The following is a 9,559-nucleotide window of genomic DNA, read 5'->3' as shown; positions in this document are numbered from 1 at the left end:
GCATAGTCCCTTTAAGAGACCACCACAAGTGTATGCTGAAACGTGCCAAGTTGCATATAGGCGTCGGTCTCGCCAACAGGACTGCTTCGTCAGGCGGCACCCGCATGCAGTTTGGCATAGTTTGGTACCCGCTCACAGAGGTCTCTTAATTTTGAGCACAAAAGAAGATAGGAGCATGCACATAATTACGTGATTCATGCTCTTGCCAAGCATGAAGAGCAAGCATGTATTGAAGGAAGAAAAAAAAACGCTCACATTTGCCCAAGAGCACCCTTAGCTTTATTGGTATATGAAAGCAGTGGCTGAGTCATGCTGGAGGCCCCGTGTGTCATAGCGTGCATCTTTTCCTAGAAAGTGAAATGTCTTTCATTGTCTTGATGGCAGATTGAATCCAGCTGTGTGTAGCCACTATGCCTGAAGATTGAGACAAAAATTATGTTTATTATGAAATACACCACTATAGTGATCTCAGTGCAAAGGTAAATAGCAAGTGCTACCATTAAATTTAGTGCAGTGATGCAAAAATGCACTCCGCACTCAATATGACTGAACCGATTAAATATGAGTACGAACAGACTGAGCCTTCGGCTTCATAGTAAATCAACGCTTCTCACGTAATGCACCCAACTTAATTTCAGTGTGCTTTTTTCTTTGCAATCACAGCTAATTTCATATATTTACAGGCTCTCACTGATTCGGGATTTGAGCTTCTGCCATATTTATGATGTTGCAACTCATATTGAAAGGTTTTTGAGACAATGGAAAATATTCTAGCATATGATTTATTTCATTCACTACCAAGCCTACAGCGTCGAATGCTTTGTAACCTGCAAGAATAAACGGACAACATAAAAAAACAGCTGCGCAGGACATTAAATTTGGGAGAAATTGCAGAAATGATTATAAGACACTCATAAAGATGCTCACAAATCGGCATATGCTGTAGTTCGTGTTAAGACAGATTTCATACGAGTACAATTCATAACGAGAAAATCCATGAACTGACACTTTTTGCATCTGCACATGGCCCTGAACAGTAAAGTGCTGGCTGGCTGTTTCTAATAGAAGACCATTCTTCTTCATTGCTATTCTGGCAGAGATGCATAAAGAATTGACTAGAGGAATATGGAAGTAAAGTCGTGCAAATTTATATCAAGCATTGTGCCACACTCAAAGCAACAAGGCTAGAATGTTAAGCAGTGAAAAGGAAACCTTGCTTCTACGCAACTGAATGCACATTGAACAAGCCGCTCTGAACCCTGACACTCGGAAAACCACAGCAGATGTACAAACCAAATCTGACAGATTATTTTTTACGAAGACTATATGCAACCCAAAGCTGCCTGAGCAATCCAGTTTTTTTAGGCATAGCCTGTTGTACAGATCAAGAGCCTCTTGGGCAGTTCATTGCACAGTACCTGCAGGCACTTGCACACATACAAAACCTCACAAAAGAGTATGCTTACTGGACACTATCCGCTATGGAGCCTGGCAATCCCTGCCTTGCGGCAAGATGAACTTCTGTTGGCCCATCCATGTGTTAACGCTTGAGCTATAAAAAATGTCTGAGTAGACTAAACTTATATGAATAACCTTAACATGGTGACTGACTGGTTCTGAGCAGGCAGATCACTTGCACGAGGGCACATCCTGCAGCAAGGCTGATAGTAAAACTGCGAATTGCGTCGCTTTGGGACCCATGTGTTTTTACTGTCATGCTAAGTACATGACGCAAAAGTAGCATTACCCCCCACCATATACATGAGGTATCCCAAGCGCTTTGCAGCTGATTCTCTACAGAACCAAGCTGCGACGTCCCTGCTAAGTGTAGCACAAAGTGGCCAAGATATGTTGCCATATATGATGGCGAAAACTATTTTACAAAGCGCGCAGCAGAACTAGCTATACTCGCAGACAGCTTTTTGTGGGTATGCAGCCAAAGTAGCCAGGAAAGGGAAGGAGACGCACCTTTGTCCACGAACTGTGGAGGTGGGTTGGAGAATGTGGCCAAAGCTGAGATAGGCCACTCTCCATGACAATGGAACAACGCCCCGTCCCTCTCCTTACATGCCTAGCCACAAATAGCTGTCCTGAAGTATAGCAAGCAACTGCTCGAGCACGAATATGCTTGAGTAAAATCTAGCCGCATATTTTTTGACATATAAGCTGAAGTAGCCCAAGGTAATTAGAACATGAATTGCAACAATGCACGTATAAGAGCTAGATAATAGGCCAGCCAACATCCATTTCAAGCTAATTTTCTTGGAAAATGCTCTTAGTGATAGCTACAAATTGTACGGTTTACACATTTTTGTCACAGATTAAGTGCAAACAACTGGAGCACTTAAGCAAGATGGTCAATGTGACAAAACCTATGATTGCCCACACAGAATCAGAATCCCTTAGGTCTCAATGCTTCTAAAATCCCAAGCTTCATAGCACATGACTGTCAAGCCTTCTTTCTAAAGCATGACAGCTAAGTGTTCATGAAAAGTTAATTCCTGGCTAATTAGACTGCTCATGCACTGCCCAATTGCTCTCAGAGCCTCATCCTTTAAGCTGTTTATATTATCCTTCACACGAGCTACCAATTGTGCCCATCAATTAACCTCCTGCGCACAAACCTATACATGACATACCTACAATGAATTAGTCACTAGCTCCTGCCCCATATGTTGCTCGTCATTCTTTGTCTTGTGCTTCCTAATAAACCACTAACAAAACCTGAGTTGCAATGCTGGAATACATTGAAGGAGTGAATATATACTTCTTTGCTAAATCTAGCTAAAACCAGTTATCACCTGTGAGTGCATCCATTTTCACTTGAGTGAGTGCCTTGTGCAGAGCCTCTTCCTTGCCTTGCAATGTCGCCCTCCTGAGCAGTTGCCAATGAAGCTGCGTTGCGGCACTGCTTATTTTGACCAGACCATTGTGGTGGCCCTCTTGAGAAATACTGCATCTGCAGTATTGTAACATGAAACCTGTAATGTAAATGTAAATGAATGTAAATGAAACCTGCAGTAATGTAACATGACCTCGATATGCTAGCCACTTGTGAATATTTGTAGAAAAAAAGAGAAAAGGGACACAGAAATGGAAAAGTGGAACGGTGCACTATGCGACACAATGAAATAAAACACACATGAAAACAAGATACAAAGAATGCATTAAAACTGACCAACCTAAAGACAGAAAGCAGCAATTAACACTGCTGTTTTTGTAAGTTGATAACACTGAAATGTGAAATACATAAAAAAATTTAAATTTGATAAAGCAGAACCTGTAACACAAATGAAATACTAATAGGCAGAGGAAGTAGAAATAGTAATGCAATAACCAGCGCTACAGCACATTGGCAATCAGAACAAAACATGATGGCCTTAGTCACGTCAAGGTGCAGAACTTGTTGAGCTAGTTCGTAAACTATGATCTCAGAAGAACCTTCGCAAAAAGGACAACTGAAAGACAGAAGAAGGATGACACGGAGAGAGGCGCTGAACTTTCAACATTCAAAGTTGAAAGTTTAGCGGCTCTGTCTGTGTCGTCCTCCTTCTCTATCTTGTCTGTTGTTCTTTTAGCGCTGGTTCTTCTGAGATCAAGATGCAGAGCAAGCAAGACAAGGCAGTTTCTTAGTGCGGCAGAAGCACACCTATACTCTAGCATTCCTAAAAACGTGTCCATGTTACAAGTCAAATGATTCGATATTGCTATGCCATTTTTCACTACGACCATTGCCGCTAGGTGCATGAGAAAAACAGGTAATATATTAGCATGTTTTTTTTTCGGTTTGTTTTTCTTTGTACATGGCTCTATTCTATTTCTGACTATATGAAATAGAACCCATATATTAGGGAAAACTGATAATGTAAACAGTTATGAGTGCAGCATGCATTCATGCCTTATATGCTATTCTTTTCGAGTTTTGTTTAACCATGCCATCAGGTAGCAAGCCAAAAAGCTGAGCAAACGCGGCCACTACAAGCTTCTTGTGGAATGTATGTGTATTTGAACAAGTATACTCACTGAAATAGTAAAAGAAGCACTAAACCTCACTGAGGGAATGTTTTGAGGCGAACATGCAGAGTGATGCAAGTATGACTACTTAGCATGCACCATTTTCCATTTACCACATTTAGCGTCTCTGTGCATTGACTGCTCGACAGAAGACAGTACTTCACACTCAGATCTGGGGCAGTAAAGATATTGCAAATACAGTAAGAGGCCATATATAGTAGCCAGAATAAAATCTGTGGCCCGTTACGAGAGAAGTTGTCAGCAAAGCGGGTCCGAGTAAGGCTTATAGTTGAATTACTTTTTTGGCTGCCTATGATGCCTTTCATTTTTTGCCCCTCAAGTGAAATCAGATGCTTTGTTGGAAAGGTCTCTGAGGAGTGCCATGTGAAACTGACGTTATAGTAGAAGGATGGCAGTTATCCTACTGCTACAGCTGTTTAGGAGGAGTGCTATGTGACACAGGTATTATAGTAGAACGATGACAAGGTTGTCCTCCTGCTGTAATATCGCCTTACAACGCTGCTCTGCAGCCCATCACTTCATACTGAACATAAAAGTTGTAAGATTTGATGTCGCCCTATTGAGAAGAAACGCATGTATATTATTTAAAAAGGGAATGCCAACATATGCAGTCAACGCTCTGGTTCAAGACAGACTAGTGAAACACATTGATCTCAACATCGCGGCCTAGAAGAACACACTTTAGAAAACTCAATACATACATGTGCTCTGCAATCCACGTTGAACGGGCACAGACAAGGAGAACAGCCCCACATTTGGGCAGCGGAGACATCTTCTTCAGTGACAGCCCATTTCAGGACTCTTCGCTATTGCACAGCAGGCACTTCACCTGAATAACATAATTTCAATTTCAGTCTGTGTATTCTCTGGAAGATGAAGTACCCACAATGACTTGCACTTATGGGTAAGGATTCATACTGCTGGCCTTTCACATAAACACAAGGCAAATTTTATACAGAGGAGAGTTCACTTGCTCACACTAGTCTCCACGATAAGCTCTGCAGTGTTTAGGGTTCTTCAAAAATAACTTGAAAGGGCCGTATGAAAAGGCTACAGTGCGCACCTATTTTTGGGCACTAAATTCTCTATGTCCAAAAATGATTTTTTTTCTTTACGGTCGCCTGCCACTAGCATTTCACAGCTACACTGATAATCGAATAGGCAGTTTTCTTGTTGGGGAAGCCGCATCACTCCTCCATTTACGCAAATACGTGTCCATATAGCCTGTTACTGTAAGCGGCTTCTTGAGCTTGTAAAACATCACTGCGAGGCGATTGCACTAACTGTCCAGCCTTTGGTGCGATGTGTTGATTTTGTTTTTCATTCCAACACGACTAACCGCCCGCCACAGTGCCATGTCGCTTGGCCTGGTGTTGCACAATCCGCTGCAGCGGACACGAGTCGAAGTCGTGTCTACCAGAGTACATCGGATGTCAAGCCCTGTGACGCGTACTCATGCAGCGTCAGAGACCGAATGGCGCGCGCTACCGGCAACCAAGCCGGGCGGTTAGCTCAGCTCCACAGCCGGTAATCATCTCGCAGAGGTGTGTTAAAATCTCACTAAGCCACATTATGAAACTATATCGATGCGTATACGCGCAGCACATAATGCAACGCTAAACAGGCCAAGCGGCGTGCGCTATCGGCAAACCGCTGCGAGCGGATAATGAAGAAAAACATGCATGCAGGCAGCAGTGGACAGCCACGCCGAACACTGATTTTAAGTTATTTTCAAGGCGTTCGCGTCGAAACCGGAACATACATTATGAACACAGATTGGCCAGGTAGTTAGTGACTAAGTGTAGAGTGCATTTTGCCACCGCAGAAATAACCGTGCACAATGTCGACGGGTTTGCAAACGCGACAGCGCCTCAACCTTTCCGTTCTCTCCTTAGTTAATTTGCGCGGAGGCAAATTGCGCGCATTTTTGCGCAGCATTATGGGACTTACCTGAAAACGAAGAATCAACGCCTTCCAGTTTCCGCTTCTTTTGTAAGGTGGTTCCCGTAAGACAAAAGACGCAGCGGCTTCCATTGTCGAGGTCCAACGTACTACGTACTACAGTCAAGACAAAAAGGCAGCAGGCTTCCCGGCGCGGTCACTTTTTCACGAAGTACACGAAGGGCTGGAGGTGGTTCTTCAAGTGGCGCTGAAAACTACCATCACCAGCCAACACAAACACGAGCTTCAAGAAGCGATTTTGAAACCAATAACAGAAAACCACCTCCGAATGTCAGAACACAAACGGCACAGCAGCACGCCTGAACGGACGGCGCGGTCGCGTAGTAGCCGGATAAGACGCGAAAAGCCACGTGACCCGCCAGACTGCGCGCTTGATTTAAACGGCGTAAGTGGCTTAGTAGAGTGGAGAGCTGGGCGAGTCGGTACATGATTGAAGAAGGAAACTAGCGCAAAAGACGAAGACACAGGAACAAGGAACACAGGACACCGCTGGACTATCGACTGTATTTATTTGAGAAACGATCACATTTATACCCTTCAGTTATCAAGCAAGCTTGCGCACACATGACAGATTAACAAGACAAGGTAAATAGCAGCATCACATACAACCGCGTGAGTTCATAAATCTAATTTCTTTATCAAATAGACTAACCGTCGTGTCACTTACACATAGATGTCTTTGATTAACGATATGGTATGCCTCTAGAATTTCACGTTGGCTCTTAGTTTTACCGCGTCCAAAAATCGTAGTCTTCTTGAAGAGCGGAATGCATTTGTGCTTTCTGCAATGTTTTGGCAAATTCGCCCCGTCATCTGTGGAAAGCAATCTTTCATGTTCTCTGAGCCGGGTGTTAAGACAGCGGCCAGTCTGCCCGATATACACATTCCCGCAGGATAAAGGTAAGCAGTACACTACCTGGGTGGCACAGGTGACATATTTGAATTCTTGCTTGATCTTGCACTTTGAAGTTGTACTTTTCTTTTCGTCAATCCTTCTGCACAAACTGGCCAGTTTTCGCGGGGCTGAGAAGACTACATCAACACCGTGCCTACTTGCGACCTTCTTTATATTGTGTGAAAGTGCGTGCAAGTAAGGCATCACTTCACACTTGCTTTTGTCCTTCCTTCCTTCTGTCAATTTAGGTTTGGCTTTCATTTTTTTGAGAAGCTTTTCAGACACCTTTCATAACATGCGTAGGAAAGCCTGCTTCTATTAGTCTCTTCTGTTGTTGCAGAAAGCTTTCTTGTACTGTATGGAAGCAGCTTTTCTCCAGCGCGTTACTGAGGCATAAGGTTGCAATAGCCCTCTTGGGTAAGTTTGGAGTGGCAGGAGCTGTAAGGGAGTAAGATTTTCTTAGTTCGTGGAGCATAGGTCCAGCAAAGGTGGTTATTGCACTTAAAAGTTAAAACAAGGTCTAAAAATCTAATACGATTGTCGTCCGGTAATTCATGGGTAAACGTCAATGAACTAGAGCACGAAATAAAGCGATCTAAGTGGCGTTAGGAGGTCCGTGAGGTGCAGTCGCGGGGTACATGTTGGAGTAGGTATGCTGCATATTGGTTGCAGTAGGTATGCTGCATACTGGTCTCTCAATTGGTGTGCTGAATATTGGTCTCTCGAGGCATTTTGACATTATGTATATTTTTACACCATGCACCAATCAAGATGATGCCATCATACCAGGTGTTTCAGAGAAGATTCAAAAATTTTCAAATAGAAGTTTTTGGAGAAAAACTATTGCTCTTGCTGCATAGTATTACCGGTGGCGGGGACAACGAAAGCTGGCGAATTGTTTTGAGAAGTAAGCTGGTAACTAATTTCTGATAACTAACTTTTTAGCTATCTCAGATAGGCAACTGGTTGCAATTAGATATTTGTAACTGGTCGATAGTGAGAGCGATATAAGTTTTTAGAATTTAGAAAACGCAATTACCCTCGCCGCTGTTTCTGGAAAAAATTCGGCTGCATTGTGCGAAAATACGTGCGCTTTCGAAAGCATGCAGGCAAAGCAACCCTCCAGTGCACGTAACTTATCGAAAAAGCCAAATTTTGTCGAGCCGCAGCGCCAAGGGTAATCGCGTTTCCGAAATTTTAAAAACAGATATGGCTATTACTAACGACCAGTTACAAATATCTAATTGCAGCTAGACACCTAGCTCTACTAAAATTACTTATGGTGACTTCCAATCGCAGAGTTGGAGCTCTTCGGGAGCAACGATTTCTGCTCTTTTCGGAGCAACTGTATTCCAAACGCAGATCTGAGGCACAGATCGCGTCTTCAAATCGTAGACAGGGAGCGGTTGCCGAGCCGAGATTGCTCCATGGAGCAGTCGGGACGGCTCCGCCGAATTCGGCGGATTCGACCGGAAGTTTGCGTGACGTTCTTTTTCAGCGGCGATAGCGGCGCCCTACATGCTCTGGCCAGAGCAAGTGTACTCCAATCGCAATTTCAGGCCGCGCGCTCTGCGCCGGATTCAGGCGCTGATATAACATAGCTCCCATAGCTGATATAACATGAATAAAATCTTTTCAGCTGAAATGGGAATCATTTCAGCTGTGGTTGCGGTTGGTTCCATAATCAGTAAGAAATCGGCTGTAATTTTGATTTTTGTTGCTTAGCTTCAATTAAGGTGCAGTCAATTATTTTTGTACTAGGTCATATAAGTCAAGAACATATTCACTGTATAATGATCATCTGTGAGAAACTGGCTGCGAATTGATTTTTCTTGCTTCAGTTTTAATTATATTCTGGTAAATTCCCTTTCTATCAGCCATATTGAGTACACCGCGGCATTCCACAACTGGTACAAGTCCACTATAGCACGCAACGCTTGCTCCAGCTCGGACTTCACAACACGCTTACCGAAATCGCCGAGGCGCAGCGCACTTCACAAGTAGAAAAATTAACGGGCACGAGAGCAGGACGCCAGATCATGGAAAGTGTCGGCATCCGTTACCATGCACAACATTGCCAGAAAGTCGTTGTTCCGGACGCGATCAGACAAACCCTAAGAGTCGACCCGATTCCACGGAACGTCCTCCCAGAACACAACCGTTGAAGAAGAGTGGCCAGGGCCAGAGCTCTCCTTCACAGCCACGGAGACGAAACGGGGACAAGGTTCGTTGACGCCGCGGAATACACAGAACGCTCGCGATTCGCGGTTGCGGTCGTCGATTCGAGTGGCGAAACACGCATAACGGCAAGTGTAGCGTGCGAGCGCGCAGAAGCGGAGGAAGCGGCGGTGGCCCTCGCCCTCACGGATCCGACGTGCACCACAGTCCTCTGCGACTCGCGACAAACGGTCAAAAACTTCGCCAAAGGATGGATCTCACAGACAGCGGCCCGAATCCTGAGCAATCGAAAAGTCCAGTGGGAGGAAGCTTTTCAATCCAGAATCCAGTGGTTCCCGGCGCACATGAGAGCAGTATCGAACACATATCGTAACCGAAACCAGACGGCACACGCCAAGGCGCGCGAGCTCGCGAACCGTGACGGCGGCCGTCGTCCATGGGACAGCACCAAAGACTGTTTGACCAGCTACAACGAAATTACCGAGGCCC

General features: G+C 44.4%; 1 long non-coding RNA gene across 1 annotated transcript; it reads right to left on the bottom strand.

Moving 5' to 3' along the window:
* Positions 1-259: 259 nt before the first annotated feature.
* On the bottom strand, positions 260-6,331 carry LOC144093447 (uncharacterized). Its single transcript, XR_013306278.1, has 4 exons — positions 5,986-6,331; positions 4,737-4,864; positions 2,802-2,981; positions 260-414 (listed from the first exon to the last, which is right to left on the bottom strand). It is a non-coding gene; the product is annotated as an uncharacterized LOC144093447 (long non-coding RNA).
* Between the last annotated feature and the right edge of the window lie 3,228 nt (positions 6,332-9,559).

Source organism: Amblyomma americanum, chromosome 1 (genome assembly GCF_052857255.1).
Source record: "Amblyomma americanum isolate KBUSLIRL-KWMA chromosome 1, ASM5285725v1, whole genome shotgun sequence".
Classification (NCBI taxonomy): domain Eukaryota; kingdom Metazoa; phylum Arthropoda; class Arachnida; order Ixodida; family Ixodidae; genus Amblyomma; species Amblyomma americanum.
This window is presented reverse-complemented; position numbering and strand designations above follow the sequence as displayed.